This window comes from Oryzias latipes, chromosome 7 (genome assembly GCF_053564925.1).
Source record: "Oryzias latipes strain Hd-rR chromosome 7, Olatipes_Hd-rR_3.1".
Lineage (NCBI taxonomy): Eukaryota > Metazoa > Chordata > Actinopteri > Beloniformes > Adrianichthyidae > Oryzias > Oryzias latipes.
In genome coordinates, this window is record NC_136243.1 from 20,775,534 (window position 1) to 20,796,191 (window position 20,658).

Here is a 20,658-nt window from a genome sequence, read left to right on the forward strand (position 1 = left end):
AGAGATAAGAACAGACAAAAACAGTGTCAGAGAAATGTTTCCTCTCAGAAGGCCACAGTGTCACACACAGTCACATCGTTGAGATGAAGCTGTTGTTTTGCAGAACAACAAGAAAGAATTTCACCCCTGCAGGGAGAGTATTCTATTGCCACTACATGATGTATACTGAAGTATGCATTTGAAATAAATCATAACCACCATCACTGGGCTACTAAAAAAAGGCATTTGAGGCAGTATTCAGGGTCACGGTCCTACATTTTCTCAAATTCACCATAGTGTTGTGCTGAGTACCATTATATTGCAAGGACACGAGGAAACAAAAACAATACACTTGACACGCACTGACAGAAAAGCTAAAAGACACTCTATTTTCTTTCTTTCTTTTTTTTTTTTTACTCACATCACCTTTTTAAACAGGAACAAAAAGGATGAGTTTTTGCCATTGCTGAAATTAATAAATCAAACAGCTAACAAATCTCTGAAATATTGAAGGATATTAGAAGAATCTTTTAAGAAAAGTAAAGCCCATGACAAAATGAAAGAAGACCTAAAATTGACCCCTGAGAAAACAAAGGGAGGACATCAGAACTTTTCTCCCACATTTGAAAAGTTATTTTACACATGAAACCAAAATAAATCTTGCAAAGTTGTGATCAAGTATACAATTTAATGTCAGACATCTGCGTTGGAAGCTTTTTCACTGGAGTCTTAGTGGAATGGCTGTTTTGGAAACCAAAGCAAATTTTCCTCAGAACATTCCTTTTCATACATCATGAAGCATCAGTTGGCTGACATTTTCCTCTCCTAAAAAAAAAAAAAAGAAAAATTTAGAAAAATGTTGTGATCTTTCTTTATGGTGAATTATTACTTTAATTTTAACATTTTTTTTCTCTGTTATTGTTAGGCTTTATATCATTTAGGACTTGTTTTAAGGTCGTTTTGAACAGAATGTGCACAAACACTTGTTTCTGTGATTGATTTGTTTTCTGTAATTTCATATAACATTAATTGTTGGCTTGGCTTTGCCTGACAGCTTCAGAACAGTAAACAGCTTCTGCTTTTCTTCAGCTTTGCACACCTGTCCATGATCAGTCCATCAAGGGCTGATGATTGGTGGCATCTGGCTGCAGAGCAAGTAAACTGCAGTAAAAAGCCTGCAAAAATGCTGTCAAACTCTCATGTGTTGTGTGGGTAGAACCACAGTCTTTCTTTATCCATGGCTATTTCACAGTTGGGTTGTTGAATGTGATATTTCATATCCATTGTGAGTTATGGCCTGATGGTTATTTTCTCTGTGAGAGTGTAGAAGTTGAATAATACAGCTGCATTAATGGGACAACGGCACTGCCTTCACTGTACAAGCTTGCAAAGTTCAAATTGTCTCGTCTTTGAATGGTTTCCACGTTTGATCCGCTCTCATGATCTTAAGTTTTTTGTTCTGTTTTGTTTGTATCAGTTTCACAAGAGCAAAACCTTTAAAGATAGCTTTGAGCATCACACTGTGCATCTTTAAAAGGTCTTTTCTTGTGCTTGATGTTTTTTTTTCTTTTCTTTTAATGGGCACAAGTAGGAGAACTTGAGTTTTCTGAGCTCTGCATGCCAGTGTTTGTGGGGCCATGGTGGTTAAACCTGTGATTAAATTACTAGCGGAATGTATTTATTTCAATCACAGAGAGGGGAAAATGTGAAGCATTCAAACCTGTCTTGTTCTTTGCCGTTTCGCTAACTCCAGTTTCATTCTTAGTTTTCTCCTTACAAGGAGTCTTTTTGATCTCCAATCTCATTTTACTGCTTCATGCTTAACAGTGAAGCAAAAACAGCATTTGGTTAAACAAATTTACACTGGCTAAAGTTTTAACTAAAAAAATTGTCTGTTTTTGTCTTTTTTTTCAGGAGTGTGTGACAATTGGTTAGGAATAAATGTGGTCATCGGGACCATTACATCATCTTTTGACAGACTTCAAACAAAGACAAGTCTTCTGGACTGAGAGGTTCTGCTAGGTAGGTAAAAAAAGATCTCATTTAATACCACAAACCTCAACTGAATATCAAACAACCTTTGCATTTCCCACCAAACAGCTTTATTCAGCAGCAGAGCTTTTCCAAATAGTGAGAGCTACTTTTTCTTGTTGGAATGTTCTTTGGTTTATATTGTAAAATTATTGCAGTTTGTAAAGCGTTGCAAAATCCTGTATACTTTTTATGGTGGTGGTTTTGGTGGGCAGGGGTAACAGGAAATGAGTCATTCCATATATGGTATGGACATATAGTCTGTATAATTGCACCAAATCACATTATCAATTTTAGCTTAGCAGCTGGCTGGTCAGTGCTGGTGCTGAGAGGGAGGTGACATTACATGAATGATCATCTCTGTTTCCACCAGTGGCATCACTAACCTACTGTCTCATCTGGTCTGGATGCCTTGTGTGCACCACCTGATCCAAAGGTCTCACTGCTGCTTTTTCATTCAGTTCTACTTTGACCAAATCATCCCTCTTTGATTTTCAGTTGTTGTGGTTGTCTGTGAACTTGACACAACTGAATTAAAAACAAATTAACAAATTAGTGAAAAAATGGAAGTACTTTTTTCTTTTTATTTACATCCTTGCCCTTTTTCTTTTAAAGATATTTCTCTTTTCTTGTGGAATCCTTGGCCTGCAGTACAGTGAATCAAAGTATGGGAAATGCTTTAAGAGCTTAAAAGAAAAGGTTGAAAGTTCATTTCTAAGAAAAGTGATCATAGAAGTAGATCACCTGCACTCCTTGGAATTTCTTATTTAGGTTATTTTAAAAGGCAGTCCATGTTTTGGAAACATTAGTCCATATCAATTAGGTCCAATAATTAGGGATTTGGTAGAAGAAATCCACGAACTGAGTAAATTTCAAAGTAAATCTTAAAGAAGAATAAATGTTTAATTTCAAAATAAAAGAAAAAAATGAGTAAAATAAAACAACCAAATGAAAGCTTGTCAGCTTTGTTGACTACTTTTATGAATTTCTATAAGGTGGGATCTCCATCCATCTATTTTCCTGACCAGCTACATCTCGTTCGGGGTCAGAAGGTTGCTGGAGCCTGTTGGAGATTAAAAATGTGTGTTAGTAACATATGAATGATTAGAAATTATTTCCTAATCTTTTAAAAAATAAAAACAGTCATGATTTAGCTTATTCGTTCTCTTTTCAACCGATTAGAATCAATCAATCCAGTTTTATTTGTCAAATACTTAAATTGCATTGCAGTAGTGAAATGCATTTTTTTGTACCACTCCAAGTATTAAAGATTGTAGTTTCTATGTCTCAGTATATTTTGAAGTCACAGCTATTAATGCATTCTGAATACAAGAGGGGTCAGACATTTTCATTCTAAGTTCCAAAAAAATAAAAATAAAAATTTTCACTACATATTTACTTTCTAATGCAACTAAGACATGGAGCAGGTGGAAAATTATTTAAAACTCAATTTGATTTTTATGTATAGGTATTTGGTATGCTGAAGCTTTTAAAATGCAAAAAAATAAAAAATAAAATTCAAGATTCACCTTGTCTTGTCCGCATCATTTATTAACGAAACACTTACTTATGTAGATGCAAACATCTTCAACTTTACATGTAACAAAAAAAAAAAGCTTTATACAAAAAACAGAATCTCAAAGATCTATTTTTATATGACAATGAAAAAAAGAAAAACACCAAACCGCTGGAACGGTGGAAACAATCGTGCTATCAGGTTTGAAAAGTATATATGTCCCTCAGAAGTTTACTGCAGGTATATCGCAGACAGTCACAGTTAGCAAACTGGCCAACCTTAGTATGAACTAGACCGCATGATCGCAGTTTGGATGTGGTATGATTGAAGCGATGGCCGATCGCTGTGAAGTATAAACTGCACATCAGATCACATGCACAGTGACAGGTGACAGATAAATACTTTTATACTTAAGATCTTTCTGATTACACTCATGGCTTTGACAGAATACTCTTTTTTCCCCAGTCTGTCAGCTTGACCTTGCAATAACAATTAACATTTACAAATGCATTAAAATCTATTTCTTTTCCCTCACCCTTCCAGTGATCAGACCTCCAAGACCATAGATAGACCTGTAAATTACATCTTTGCTTTTGAGCTCTGTATTCTCTTCAATAAAACCTTTACAAGCAGCTTTAAGGGCAGGTAGTTTTTTTTCATCTACCCCTGCTCTTGTTTAGACTTAAAGAGAATTTTGACATTAACACACCCTTCCACTATAGGCATCAACACATTACCCACTTAAGATTAAAACCTCCTCTTTTTAGCCTGAAGTCTAATACCTGAGACTTAAAGATGCCAATTCTCATCTGAGCTGGTTCACAGTTTGCTGCACATCAATCCAGTTCCTGCTGGAAATCTATAAACTAGGTTAAAACACAGGGGGAAACTCATTAACTCACACGGAAGAAACTCAGTTGTTGCTTGTTATTGATTCAGTCAATGAAAACATTTATTGTTGATATACTAATTTTTCACTTATGTTAAATTGCATATTTTGGTGCTCTATGACTATCCTATAACAGGTCATTCCAGTTTTTTTCTTCTGGTATGTAAATTATTTTTCCAATAGTTTAGTGAAACACAAGTCCTCCATCCCTTTCTGTGCCTCATGTATCCAACCTACAGGGGAGTTTAGTTTCATTAGTTGTATGATAACAATTAATGGACATTTCAAGTAAAACAGATAAATCACAGTAACATTTGCCTTCATCTAGTCCAAAACTGTAGCAGCAACCCTAGGTCACCCCGGGAAATGCAACCCTAACCATAAATTGTCCAAAACAAGGACAATTTTGTCTTTTCTGTTTCAAACATTTTCCTTTCACCTTTAATGTCAAAGAGGTAACAGAACAGATATTAATATGGTGTAGTTTTAGTTTCTACTTCTAACATTGCGAGACTTATCAATTGTCATGTCGTGTCATGTGCTCCCTGGCTACGTGTGAATTGTTTGCTCATATGTGACTATGTGTTAGGGAAAGAGTTTCCACATGATGTGACTGATAAAAATAGCGCCCCTTTAAATGAACCATGAACATTTCCTGGCTTGCTGGAAGTCTAAAGATAGAGGATGGCTTCTGTTGCAGTTCATGTACATGTCTGCAGAATTTGTGCTGGCTTATCATTTATTATAGAGTCTGAGCTTGCTCTGTGAATCTTTCTGTCACTTGTTCCTATATGCGACTAATGCAGATAAACACCAGATATGTGAGGAGCTGTGCTGTTTGTTTGGCAGATGGATGGAGGCATTATGGTTAAGTTACATGTCCAGGGATTATTAAGTCAGTCAAGACAATGCGTTGGAACAGATGTGGACAAAAAGCTGTTTAAAGAAGGAAAATGATCCTAAAAAAAGCCCAACCGCCTCTTTTCCACATTTTTTTCAATTAAAATTTCAGATGACAAAAGCCTTTTAGTCTTCTGTGAGGCTGCTTTAAAAGCAACAGCAATGTGCATTTGATCAAGTTGGCGAAAAGAAAAAAAAAAGCCCTGCTTATTTTTTTTTTAAGAAGTCTGATTTTCTTAAGATGTGGTGGAAATATTTGCAGGGCTTCAGCTCAAAGCTCTCCCAGAGAACAACAAACATAAACCTATAACACTCTACGAGCATCTAAAGGTAGCCACAGGGTACAGTACAGCTCACCTCACAGGATCATTATGTTTGGACATTTCAAACACTAGAAATCACAATGAGATATTGGTGGCTTCTTTTTTCTCATTAAAGTATTGAGTCAAAATTTTCTCACATCGGGCTACTCATTTATTTTTCCATTTCTTTTTTATTTAAACCTGAAGTGAGTTGCTGTTTTCTCTTTGAACATCACAGGGGGTTGTTTTAACTAGCTCAAAGTGTTTTCTGGGGTCTCTGTCAGGAGGAGAGAGTCTTCACAGCATCATCTATGTTCCAATGTCTCCTCATTTCTTTCTTTTCTCTCCTTTAGGGTTTTAATTATGTAACTCTGCTCACATCAACAGCGACACAGATGTGACTCAAACTGACAGAGGCCCATTTACAAGAAAGCATGCACATGCACATTTTAATACATCATTTTTTGCATGTTATTTTTTCACTTCAAAGTGTATTACACTGATTTGCTTGCATTCTTCATCAGAGGAGTCTTCTCCATATGAGAACAAAAGGGATGTTTTTGTTCACAAAAACAGTGCTCTGTAATTTGTAGACAGACGTGTTTGTACAGCACAAAGAAAACAGATGTAGTTACACAAGTGTACCCACAAATTACTGGAAGTGAGAAAATCTTTTCTGAGAGTAAGGGAGACGTGTGATGAAGACACTGATTAAAAAATGTCTGGGTGGGCTCTGTGGCAATGTTCCTGTGGCCCAACTGGCACATGGTATGAATGGATTCCCAAATACTCTTTTCTCACAGTAGAGCCAAGCTTTTCATTGCTTACGGAAGTTACTTTTATAAGTATTCATTGTGTGCGGGGTCATATGTCACATGTGTTGACAGAGGGGAGTGGTAAGGGTGAAGGGTGGGTTTTTGTTGCAATATGGTGTTGTTGTTTTTTTAAAAGTTAAAGCGCTTTGAGTTGCGCATTGTATGAGAAGCCCTTTTTTAAATGTATTTTTATAATTTTGTTTTATAAATAAATAAAGTCTGACACAGATTTAAAAAATGTTTGACTTGACCAGGATTTATCATTTAAGGCTCACATATCTCAGGTGTGTAGAACTGCCTTTTTTCACCTGCGGAATATTGCTAAGATCAGAAATATACTTTCTAAGAGTGATGCTGAAAAACTCATCCATGCATTTGTTACGTCGAGGCTGGATTACTGTAACTCCTTGTTAGCAGCGTGTCCTAAGAGTTCCTTAAGAAGTCTCCAGCTTGTTCAGAACGCAGCAGCTAGATTGTTAGCAGGAATTAGCAGAAGAGATCACATCACTCCTGTGTTAGTTTCACTCCATTGGCTCCCAGTTGATTCTAGAATCAAGTTCAAGATCCTCCTGTTAACCTATAAGGCCTTACATGGAATGGCCCCGTCCTATATTAAGGACCTCATAGTCCCTTACCATCCAATGAGAACACTTCGCTCGCAAAATGCAGGACTGCTTGTGGTTCCTAGAATTAGTAAAAGTACGGTTGGAGGTAGAGCGTTTAGCCACCAAGCCCCTGTCTTATGGAATAAACTCCCAGCTCATGAAAGAGAGGCCGACTCAGTTTCTACATTCAAAGTTAGACTGAAAACATTCCTCTTTGGACAGGCTTATTGTCAGACTAGTTAGTATTCAGAGATTATTTAACTTAATGTTAATTTGTTTAAATTAAACTTAATAACTATTTCTTTTAAAAAGGCTGCTAGAAGTTGAAGCTGGGGTAACTATGGTGCACTGGGGTTCTGTCCTCTTTCCTTTTTTACTTCTACCCTTCCTCTCCTCTATTCTTGATCATAATTCATCATTTAGTTCTCCATGCCTCTGTTTGGTACAGTGCGATTCATGTATTGTCCCTCTTTTCCTCTCCCCTCCTGGGGAGTGGGAGTGCTTCCAGATTCCAGTTGGTTCATCCGTGCTCCAGTTCCTGACCGTTTACCTCGCCTTTGCTCCTGCTCCTACACCTGGCTGTGGATCCTGCCTCTGGCTCATCTCTGCTCTGTTCCTGACCGAGTACCTCGTCTCTGCTCCTGCTCCTACACCTGGCTGTGGTTCCTGTCTCCGGCTCGACTCGCGCCTTTGACTGTCCCCACAACCACGGCTGGATGAAGCTCGTCTGCTGGACTTTTATATATGTAGTTGTAGATTTAGATAAGTTAATTCTTCTCTAAGATTTCTGGTAAATCGCCTGTCCGTCCTGGGGGAGGATTCCTCCTTCATGTGGGCCTGAGGTTTCTTCGTTTTTTCCGGAATCCGTTTTTTTTGGAAGTTTTTCCTTACCGCGAAGGGGGGTCTAAGGGCAGGGATGCGAGCATAGCTTAGTCAGTTTGTTAGTTCATTTTAGTATTCTACTATTGCACTCTTTGTATTCACGATCCTTTTGAGTTCATGTTTTACTTCGAAGCCCATCGAGACGACTGTTGTTGTGATTTTGGGCTATACAAATAAAATTGAATTGAATTGAATTGAATTGACCATTTCAAATTGACTGCACTGAAAAAAAACCTGGAATTTGTTCAACATCACCAAACTGCTCACCTATTGTCATTAAAATGGTTATATACGGTAACCATTTTTATCACCTTCCACAACTTTGCTGTCCAACTGTCCAACCTCAGGTCTATGCTTTGATGCTCTGATGATCTTAGCTAAATAAAATGCTCATGAGCCAGCAAGGATAAACTACACCAGTGTTTACCTTGTTTTTCCCTTTTTTATAAACTAAACCCAAAAACTAAGGTTAAAAATGAAGTCAGACGTTGACAGTAAAATAATTTTATCGTTGTGGATTTGTAAAAAAATAGCTATGGGTTCTCATTATAGATAGGCAAGATTCTTTTTCTTGCACCTTAAAATGCATTTGTGTGTTTATCACATGTGACAAATGCAATTCCAGTAACTATGTTTATTTAGGGTAAAATTAAGTCATAAATCTTTGCTTTAGGAGGTCATTCTTACATCGTGAAAACCTGAAAATGTGTATGAATATTAAGTCTTTAAAATATTACAAACCTTTTTTTCAATGAAAATTCAATGTAAATGAAGACTGAACTCAAAAACACAGACTATATGACCTGTAATACCCATTCATCCTTTTTAATTTCTTATATCCCCATCAGTGGACTTTTTTTTTTTTAACTTGTCCTGTCCAACAGCTGGGCAGACAGATGAGAGCTGAGGGCCTCTTGTGTTGGACATATTTTACTTTAACAAGAGGGGTTATTAATCTTCAGACAAACCAAAGGTATGTCTGAATAAACCCCTTTTGTAATTGAGGCCAAACTTTATTTATTTCAACCATGTTTGAAAATCTTTGGTGTTGGACCGGACGGAAAAGGAAAGAAGGGAAGAAGAGAGAGGGATGTTAGAGGGATGTTGTTTGAAAATTCTATTAGACTCATGAAAAAGGTCAATCATGAATGATCGGAATGAATTCCCAGAGATTTACCCACAGCGATGCATTTAGTCAGAGATGACTCAACTATGTCACCAAAGGATATTTTCAACTCACTGGTTTATTTTTCTTAGAGGAACAATATTTATTTTAAATTGAATTGATTGCTTTGCATGGACGTTCAAACTGATCAAGGGCCGAATTGTAAAAATGGTGATCCATAATTGTCGAGCCCCTTTAGCGGAAGAACTTAATGATGTTTATGTAAAATCTGCCAGCAGTGACCAAGATTTCCTGGCATGAAGCTGAAGGTCCCCCTATCAAAGTTGACAGTAGCCATGTGCAGGCAAAGTATTGAATGCATAGAAGCCAATTGAAAAAAAAAAACAAAGATTGCATTTACCCATTACAGTACAGTTAGATGAGTCTACTTTGTGCAAAAGTCTGCTTCTTAGGTAAAAGAAAAATAACATTTTTGATGACCTTAAGTGTTCACCCGTGTCTAAACTTCGTTGGAATAAGAAGCTTTTTTTCATCGTCAATGTTTTTTGTGGAACCAGTTTGACAGCTGAGGAAATTGATACATAAAGGAACCTCTTGAGTTTTGCTGCTCAGTGACCTGTGGTGTCTGGGGTTGTAACACAGCTCTATCACCTGAAAAATGAATGAGCTGGGTGACATTTGCCTCTTAAGATACTTTCCTGCAGCTCTCAATACTGTATAAAGGAAGTGAGGAAGGGAAAACCAATGATCTGTTCTTGGGATTTATTGCTTCACCTTGTTATGTCCTCATGAGAGCATCTTTAAAAAGTCCTCTGTAGGTCTGCCCAGGAAGCAATGATTGTATTTCAGTCCAATCACTGAGTGACAGGTTTTCATTTTTATGCAACGTACACAGGCGTGTGTGGCACGTTGAAGAATGCACTGATCGCAAGTCCGAAAAGCACGTTTAGCTTATAATGTTCATACTGGACTGTAGCCACCAATACTAGCCCATGTACTCACAGTTGGAAGAGGCTTGGTACAAAATGTCAAAGTGGTGCAAATCTTGCTCTAGACTTTTTCTTTGACAGCTCTTATTCCAGATTTCCACAAACTGCAATCATTCATTTCTCCCTCATGATCAAACGGTTGGCACTTCCGTGTTTTGAAAATGATGCCACCCTAACATCCCTACCAAACCTGACACTCTGATTGGTCAAAGTTCAAGTGGTTTAACTTTTGATGTGCATTCAATGGCTGCACGTTTTGTATGTAGAGCCCAAAACATACCTGTCCCATGAAAATTGTGAACAGAATCAGCGACAAAGGCTGGTGTCCATCATGCATCGGGAACAGGATTGACTTATTTGCAATACGAACTAGGTTGCTGCTCTGATTCTACAGAGCCCAGACAAAACACCAGAAAGGAAAGGCATCGGACTTCTCTGAATTCACAAAACACATGTAATTGACTCTCCTTGAACCTTTGGGTACTGTGTGATAAGTGTAGAGCAGATCTGCAGTTTCACAACAGGGAGGAAAACCACTTTGCTCATTTTAAATCAAAAGTTCAACTATCAGCCAATTACTTAATTTTCTATGGAAGCAAATTAGTGTGATCACCTGTAGGTTATGCATAGCATCTGGACCTTCTTTATGAAAAAAAAAAAAAGAAAGACCATGACTTTTGTCTGATTTTTCCCACGGCACTGTCTGTCAATCAATGTTGCAAAAGTGTGCAACCTAAACAACACATACAGTGGAAAAGAGTCTGTGACATCACTTATAAAGAATATATAGTTCAGGGAAATAAATACAGGTGATATAGGTCTTGCTCCTCCCAACCAGAGTGAGACAGTAATGCGTCAAATACTTTTGCTTTAAAAAACAAAATGTTTTTAGTCTGGAAAATGATGTGGAGTGATGAAGCGCAGAGCGTCATGTAAAAAATTAGGACATTCGAAAAAGTGACCCATAAGGGGAATTTTTGGTTATAGCAGGTTGGAGTCAGTTACATGGATCTGTGACTACACATGAACTTTGACCCTGAAACTAATTGAAACTACAAAGATCTGGAACCAGGGTAACAATGGAATGAATGTTAAGTATCCAACTGAACAGGTGCGGAGGATGACCATAATGAAACGTTTATGAGATGGTGACCAGCAAGTGGTAAATAAAATACTGAAATGAAAATTTTCCTAATGTCAGGAGGAGTACGACATTTTGTTCATGGGGTGCACTTTGCCTTGTTTTCAGTAATAATACAGTGTGCCGCTGTATGTTGTGAACTGTTAATCATTTTAAAAAAGTGTTTCTGGTCCATCCCTAGAATTTTTTGAGTTCAAATTTGAAATTGTTAACACTGTGAAGAACATATTTTTTGCTTAGTGAGTCTAGTAATGAATTGTTCAGTTCACTAATCATTGGCTTTCCAACATCCATTTCTTATCCCTGCTATTGTGCCAGGAATGTTTGATTGGTTTACAAATTAATTACGTTTCTGTTCTGGAAAATTCTGTTCGGTGACATTTACTCCACTGCTGTCAGTAAGGAGGATTACAGGGTCCCGTAATCTCAAATTAGATTTATTTTCAAGTTGAACAGGAGTTGGTGTGCATTTTTCTCTCATAGATGTTATTCAAGAAACAATTACAAGTCCTTCTCACTTTAATTTGCTAATGCCTGGGTTTGCATCCCTGTTCACATGCACACAAACAATAAGGTCTTTCTTTCGGGATCACAGAGCTGCCAGAGCCTATCCCGAACACTTGCAGGCAAAGGCTGGGGACACCCTGGACAGGTCGGCAGTCTGTCGCCACAATCACACACCTAGGGACAATTTATGCCAACCAATTCAGTAACCAATTAACCTCTGAAGCATGTTTTTGGACAGTGGGAGGAAGCCAGAGTCCCCAGAATGACCCAGTGAATGCTTGCAACATCTTCCTCTAAATTGTGTCCCCCACCCCCCCACCCCTAACATTGAGGCTTTTGGGGCATTCAGTATTCAACCTATCCATTCATTTTCTAAACCCACTGGGTCCCTTTTAAGGCCATGCAGTTACTGGAACCTATTCCACCCACCTTTAGGGAAAGGTGGTATACACCCTGGTTGGGTCGCCAGTCTGTCGCACAGCCACACAACCACATAGGGACAATTTCAGTCATCAATTGACCAACAAAGTCTGCAGGGAATGTCTTTTAGTCTGGTTTCATTCTATTCCTGTAGCCATTTCCAGTGTTTTGCTCTTTGGTGCTGGGGGCCCTTGTGGTGGTCCCTCCGACTCTGATTTGGGTGGCTGGTGTTGAGTTGCCTGGTGAGCAGACCCCCTTGATCATGGAATTGATTTTAGAATTGGTATGTTTACCAGTTTACCAAGGTTTTATCTTATTTCTCAAATTTACTTTACAGTATATTTCCCTTTTCAAGACATGATGGAAGAAAACGGAAAATGGGAGTGAATCTTGGTGATTTTATAGAGGTAATAGGGAGGTACATCAACTCCAGTGGTGAAGAAGTGATTCTTAAAACTTGATGAGAGTTTTTTCTTCACAGACAGTTGGTTGATGTTGACTCTACAATATGTCTTTTGGATTGCAGGGAAAGGCATAATCTTCCTGCCAAAGATTATCAACATAAAATGCTAAACGAAAGAGAAAACTGACTCATCATAGTTGCGTTGAAAAGAAAGTGAAAGGATTCCTGGTTTTAGTTAATGACATAGCAAAGCTGGATGAGCTCATCATTTCACAGGAGAACAAAACAGCTCTTAAGGAGACTTCCCATATGTTTTCGTTAGCAGAAAATCTTGAATATCTTTAGTTCATGAAGGATGATGGGAATAGTAAGGATATCCTTTACCATGGAGGATTTCTGGTTGGCAGGACAAAACAGAGAACAAAACTCACACCATTAAAGACCTTGTACTGACCAATTTCTGATAATGAAAACGATGGTGAGGACAGCTCTATATCTGTCATTCAGTTCCTGTTGTCTGAAGTGGTGTTAGGTGCTTCAATTACCTGACTACAATGCATTTGTTTTTTATCTTACTTGTAACTAATAATTCCTAAATGTTCTTTAGATCTGACAACCTGGATGAATTTTCTGCATTTTTATGTGTTTATACAACTTGTTTTTTTCAAACTATATTCTCCATAAAGTCGTAATTCACTGTTTGCTACATTTTCCTGCTCGATTATCTTTTTGTTTCTTTACGCACTCTGAAGCTGTAAAACCTTTATTGCTTTATTCTAAAGGTTCCAATGTTTTGGTGAGAGTGGAAATTTAATGTAGTTTTCATTTGGTGGGTTGATGGGTTTTTCCTGTTCTCTCAAATACTTTTAGAAGTTTGCAATATAATCCAAATTACATACAAATGAATGGACATTGTATTTTTAAGGACATTTTTCTTACAAGTACTTAGCTGCCAGTACGATATATAAAGCCTGAAAGTGTTTCTAAGGTTCAGTCAACCTTGAACTTTTCAAATATATCCCAGGAAAATGGACTTACGGGCACTTTATTAAATCAGCAAATGTTTTCTCAATTAGAAATGACAGACACATCCCAGAAGGTAACACGATGATGTACAAAAGGGATGTGAAAAACAACCATACCAACATTTACTTACATTCAAAAAAATTAAAATTAAAATTTGCCAGGGAATAATAACTTTGAGTCTTGACTGTGTTAGTCTTTTATTCTGAAAAACAAGGGCTTTAAGATGTGCATTTATGCATTGTGTTTGCAGTATTTCAGTTGAAAAATGGGGGACTAAAAATTTGTTGACATGCGTGCATTTTAATTCTCAAAAAATAATAAGTAAATCAAAACGTTGCCTTTCCGTTGTGAAGGTAAAACGTTTTTTCTAAGACATTCTAACATTATGTTGAAGAATCCACTGAGGCAAAATATTTGAGAACAAACTCACAATTTTTCTCAAAATCAATTCATTTTGGAATAAACAAAGATCTTTATTTTTTTAATGTGTTGTATTGAGTCATGTGGTGGATCAAAAGAGAAGACAGCAGGCAAAAAGTGATTTCCAGGATTCAATGGAGTCCAAATTTTGTGAGCCGAGCTGGGCAGAGGGTTGAAAGACAGGGTTAGCTGGCTTTTAAATAAATCCATAATGAGCTCCATGGATAACTGACAATCTGGCAGCAAATGAGTAAAAAAGCTGGCTCTTATTCTGGTGATGATGATAAGAGAAGTGTCTGTAAGTGTGTAAGGGGTGTGGCTTGTTGAGGAAAATAAAACCAGGAACATCCAACTCTCTGTCCAACTCCTGCACAAACAGAGAGCAAAAAAGACAGGAAACCCGAGATGGAAAAGCAAAAGCAGAAAAAAAAAATTCAAACCAAGAACAGATTTAGGAAGATCAAACGGAAAGTCAAAAGAAGTACACTTTACTAAAAGCATTGAATGGGAGAAGCACAGAATACACCAGTGGTTGAATAAATTTGATGCTTTTAATCACTGTAGAGTCTCATAGTAAAGGGGCCAAAAATGTTTAGAAGTATATATAGATAAACACAAAATCCCATGTGTATAAGTTATTTAGCAGGGGTCATCACATTAAACCACTTTATGTTTTTAGCAGAAACCTGAAAACTTACAGATGTCTGACTTTTTAAAATGTATTTCTTTTTTTAATTTACATTTTATAGTGTCACTTCTTTTTTAATTAAACGAAAAAAAGATCCACTGTTGCTGTTGGCATGGCAGACTTGTTTTGTTCTTTTTTTTTGTTGCAGTGGACAGAAACCTCATATCCAATCAATTCATTTATGAATCATCACATTTTCCGCACAATTAAAATCCTTAATTTTTTCCAAATACCCACAGTGCCCCTTATAATTCGGAGCACCCTACAGCACAGAAAACACAGTAAATATCTATTGTTTTAACCATTTTATGTTTGCAGAGCTTTTAATTATACTTTGGTTGGTGCTTCCTCCTTAAATTAGGTCTTTTAATTTTTATTTAAAACACAAAAATACCTCTATATTTGTTTGACTTTTTTTTTTAATTCAGTATTTGTGTGTTTACGTACCAAACACATGACTGCATTGAAAAAGGAATTCCACACAATTGGTTTAAATATACAAAAGCAAATGCTAAAAGTTCAAAGGCTTAAGAAAGCTGAAAAAAATAAAGTCAGCTCTTCTCCTCCCTGTAGTCATCTTCAACGTTATGACAATTACATTTGCATTTTAGAGTATCTTAGGTCTTTAAGCATCTGTACTTGAACAGAAAAAAGCTCCCGACTGATTCCTTGGCCTTCTTTTAAAGGAGTTTCATTTGTACTGCTGGACTGACAAGGATAAGAGAGTATTGTGCCCTGCTGCGGTCACTCTGTCAGCTAGTCAATTTTGGGCCAACCACTTGTGTTTCTGGAACTTGTCCAATAACAGGAAATAGTTTGAGAGCATATAAAGCACACTGGAGGACAGGCTCAATCATAATAAACACACTGAAGATCTTGGAGAACATGATTCTCACAGCACCGCCCGCTTTGTCCTGATGAAGTCAGTCTATCTGAAACAGGTAGATAATGGCATCTTTATCTCCACACCCAGGGATAAGAAGCAAACTGCTGGGAGACTTGAAAGGTTTTTACTTGCATACTAAGGGAGGTCTCTGTTAGACCTTCATGATGTGTGACGTTTTTGGTCTATCACCTGGTATTCCAAGTTAAAAAGTTAGTCTCACAGAAAATGTTTCCCCCTTTTTTAAATGTCAAATCGGAGATGCAGATCAAAGCTGTGCTTATCTGTCATGTGTTGTGTGTAACAAACAAGGAGTGCCTGTGTCATTGGTAATTTAAAGGCCTCACACTTGTCCCAACAAGTCTGCCTGTTAACGACATTCCCCTATTCCAGTCTTCCCATAAAAGACCACCATTACTTTGATGAACTCCATGTGACTATCCATGTAAAGAAAAGCTGTTTTATGGCCTGGTTCACTCCCATCAGCACTATGGAAAACTGTTGAGCACACACAACTTTGCCCTGAATATTAACACGTCCATTAGGCTATTGCATGCACTGTGCTGTTTTCACAAGCAAGGAAAATTTGCAGGGAAAGTAACTGACTGTTTCCCAGAAAGTCTCCAGCTCCCCTAGTTGTTACCTCACTAATATCCACCTCTAAGGGGGTGTCCAAGGAACATTTCAAACACTGTAACTGTCTGGAAAGCAAGTTCTACTCGAACCCCCACTGAACATTTACTTACTGCATTCCTATCTTGTAATTAATTATTTGAAGAGGAAGACTTAACATCCATGGAAAACACAAATAAGGAACTTCCTTATTGAACTGAAGTGGTAAGCCACTTATTTGTTTAATTACCCTGAAGCTGCTTACACCTGCAGAAAACCAGTTAACTGGGTAAATTATTCAAAAGTGGACAGCAAGACTGACCGAATAAATGAGGCATCATGAAACATAGGAGGATATTAGTGGAATATATGAATCATTATTCAGATAACCATAGCGTGAAGAACATACTAACATGTTAACTGAACTCTTTATGTCACTTTAAGTAAATCCATTGAATTCTTCATCCTCTGTCGCTTTGGAACAATTCCACCAAGCCCGGCGTAAGACTGAGCGGTGCTTCTTCTGCGTTGCTGTCAGTAGCTAATACTGATACACACACCTACAGTGCCCTCTAGTGGTTGTTGCTATTTATTTATTTTTAAACGAACCGGATAATGATGAATCACGTAATAAAATGGTTACAGTAGAAGAGGGGTGGGATTATATAAATTTACTTCCTTCCACTCCCTTTCAAGCAATCCTTGATTTCATATCTAATTAACCTAAGTTTGATACGTCTTTGAATGTATGTCAATGCTTCTTTTATAGTTTTGTTCATCTTTCTGTGATTGCTTGAAATAAACCATTTAGAAAAAAAGAAATCCCATATAAGTCACTCCTGAGTATAAGTCGCACCTGCAACCAAACTATGCAAAAAAAAATATTATCTTATTTTCTGAAAAATACGGTTCATCCCAATAATGAATTGTGCTTAGATTAAAGAGCAAATGAAGTATTCATATAGAGGCATCAAATAATTCTGCAAGCAAGACAAAAAAGGGGAGTTACTAATGAAACCAAAAAATGTAGAATTGTGTTTGTGAATTCATGTTGTGAGAAAATGTGATCTTATCCACTGTCACAATGGGTAACGAGCAACGTGCTAAAAGCACTGCTGAATCACTTTAAATATATTTGAATACATTTTAATAAACATGATGCTCTAATTATGGCTTTCTTTGGTTTTTTAAAAGCGATGTGTTCCAGTCTCTTGTGGATCGTGAGAGAACTGGGGAAGTCTGAAGAGAAACGGGGTAGTAATTCAAACCTTAAAACTAAAGTAGACATAATAAAAGAGTTCAGAAAGTGGAAGTCAAATGTGAGACGGCAGTAGAAATAAGGCATTGCGTGCACCCCATTTGCATCAATAATATCACTTTCTACAAGACTTTTGGAATAGTAAAAGATCATTTTCATTTGGTTAAATGTGCCAAGCCCAAATCTTTATAATTTCAATGTATTTGTGAATGTTTAACATATGTAAGGAAGCAGAATTATAACTACTTCTAGCATGAGGTTACAGCATGAATATGCCAAACCACAAAAAATAGGACTTCAACTTGATGCAAGTACTGTGTTTTTGAAATTTCCATGAAGAAAGGATGCTACTAAGTTTTAATATTACATTTGATCTTTAAACCTTTAAATGGCTCCAAAGTAATCACAGATCTTAAAAAAGAAACTATTAAAAACAATTCTGATTCAAATAAAGGGTAATGTATATGAATAGATGCTTGATCTTGGTTTTTAATTACTATTTCAAGAATACTGTCCAATAATATTTGCACAGTGGTGTCAAAATAAAGTAGGAACTGATGTCGGATCTGAGGAAAAGGACTGACAATCCCCACAACCTGACGTTAAGCTTTTCAATCATTTCCCTTTATTTACTGATGTTTTTTTTTGGTATTTTTTGACTAAGGTGCAAAACTTGCCTTCTTGACAGACAAGATAATAGCCAAATAAGGTAATAAAAAGAGAAAATATCAACATTCTTTAAAATGCATTCATGTGTTTGAATTTTACAATATTATCTGCTTGTTTAGTTAATTACAATATGAATCTCAAGGATTAGAGAAAAATGGTTAAAAAAAACTTCTGAATAAAAAATCCAGTCTGCCAAAAACCCACATCTGTAAGTTTGATAGGAAAGAAGAGAAGAAATGGATACAAATATAGAAAACAAGATACAACACACCATAATTGAAACTTTTTTTTTTCTTGAAAAAGACTGATTATGACAGTAGGCGTCTCTCTGAAGGGTTATGTCAGCCAAAGAAGTGAATTTGATTTAATGGAGCACAATAAAGCTGATCAAGGGAAAACTTTGAATGTTGTTTACGAGGATAAACTATGTTTACACATGTTTTGGTATTTTTCTGTTCTTCTACATTATTTTTTAAGCTCAGCACTGCTGTTTCTTCTGTGTTCACTGCAGGGCAAAATCAATATTTGTCTGTGTCTAAGTTCATTTCCCCTTAATACTTGTGTTCTATGTGAAAACCGCAGAAGTGCAGACATAGAGATGGGATGTGAGTGTGGGTAAAGCTTCATGGGGTCTGGAAAATTAAAGCACACAAAAGGGTAGAGACACATGGGAAACTAAGCATAAGTGATGACTTGAACTCTCAACTCCCAAGTAACCTCTCACTGGGCTGTTACGAAGAAATAGTGTCAGATGGATACATCTGTTAGGTTTTTAAAAATGGTTTTGAGCAGCAATTAAGACATTTTTCTGTTTTTGTTTTTCCAAACCTTGCCTTTGGTGTCATCACAAAAGGAAATACTCAGATTGTTATTAGCTCTGTGTTGAGTGGTTCAACCACTCGAAAACAACAGATAAATAACTTCAAAATGTTTTGGAAAGAAGAGAGGATTGAAAATGAATGAGATGAAAATCTGTAAGCCTTTAGGACACAAACCTTTTACTTAACACAGATTCACTGGATTTAACAAAAGCCTAAAATCATTTTTTCTGGACAGAAACATTTGAGAAGGCAGTTTGCTTCAGAACAAAAGACTGCACGTTAGATCGATTATTATGTTTTGTAACCAGTGAGTGCTGCCTTTGAATATCATCAAGATGTTCTTGTTTTAAAATACCAGGTTTTCAGACAGTTTAGGTGCCAATGAAAACTTTTGCAGATGACTTTTGATTGGTCAAACCTTGCAATTAGGGAGAAGCTAAAAGACAACTAAAGAGGAAAAAAAAAGCTAAAATTTGTGTTTTTTTCTGAAATAGTTTTACCTTAAACTACACTGAAATACAAAGAGCTTTAGTTTGTTTTAATTGTGCTTATTAAATATCTTCTGACATTGCTGCACTACAGTTTGGATTAATATATTGATGAAAAGAGACAGACTTGTTCCTGCTCAGCAATTCACTAGATTAGTTCTGGCCTGCAGCAGTCCTGACTGCAAGAACCATATTATTTTTGCAATTCTTCTTTCTTACTCTGCATTTGAACCAAAATTTGACCCCCACCACATACTCGAAAACTCACCAAAATGTCCACGCACCTACTATCCAGTGAAAATGAATTTTCAACATAGTAAATGACCCCCCCCCCCCCCCCCCCAAAAACAAAAAAAGAAAAGAAAAAAGAAAATAATGGTTTCAAGGTTCAAGGTTTTTATTCTATTTTTATTTGTCATGCATACATCAACTCACATTGAAGCATATTGGTATTCTTACAAGGTCCTCAGAGTCACAGTTTAGATTGAGGCGACAAAAAGGAATCACAGGTTAGAATAAGAAGATCAAGAAGTAAATACACCAGAAAGGTAATAAAAAAAAACAAGTACAAAAAAGTAAAAAGATGTGTGCAAGTACAGATACACAGAGAGCTGGAAGGAGTGCAGAAACAGACCTGGAATAGTGCCTGATTACCAATTACAAAAAGACAAATTGCACCTTTATTGCGATGAGGTACGTTTGGTGACATTTTCCGTTGTTTTTTTTTTTTCAATCAGTCTGACTGAGGCAGGGAGTGATGACATTACAATGGAGTCTGTCAAAAGAATGAAAGGAACCAAAATCTCTTATGAGGTTCAAAAATAAAGTTCAAAAGTATAGTTCAAGTAACAAAATCATAACACGCGTAGGAGATCTACAAAGGAACTGTTGAAATTATTATGGGATGGCCACAGGACCTATGGCAAATTCAACACTTTATGTCAAAATGTGAAATTTGTTGATTATCAAAATATCCCACAAGATGGAACAGGAAAGCTTTTGTTGGAGCGGCTTTCACCAAATTTCACAAATATGCTGCCATCTTAGGTCTATACCCCCACCAAAGTTGTGTTGACATTTGGAAGATACTGCCATCTTAAATTTTCTAAAAAAATCATCTTTAGGCCCAAAGGTTACAAGATTTTGATCTATCACCACCTAACTCATCAAGCATCTCTGGGAAGCTACTGTGAATGTTGGAGTTGAAAGTTGAAGATTTTGAACAGTGTTGGCATGGCAAGCTCGCCAAGGTGGCGTTCCCCTGTTGCTCGCACATTTCTTACAGGAG

The 20,658-nt window shown here is 36.9% G+C and overlaps 1 protein-coding gene across 1 annotated transcript in view; it reads left to right on the plus strand.

Moving 5' to 3' along the window:
* The first annotated feature begins 1,146 nt into the window (after positions 1–1,146).
* Positions 1,147–20,658, plus strand: part of opn7b (opsin 7, group member b) — a 108,673-nt gene continuing 89,161 nt past the window's right edge. The window contains exons 1-2 of the mRNA XM_078950560.1: positions 1,147–1,264; positions 1,894–2,001. The gene's annotated coding sequence lies outside the window, so the exon portion shown is untranslated. The remainder of the gene's footprint in view (positions 1,265–1,893; positions 2,002–20,658) is intronic.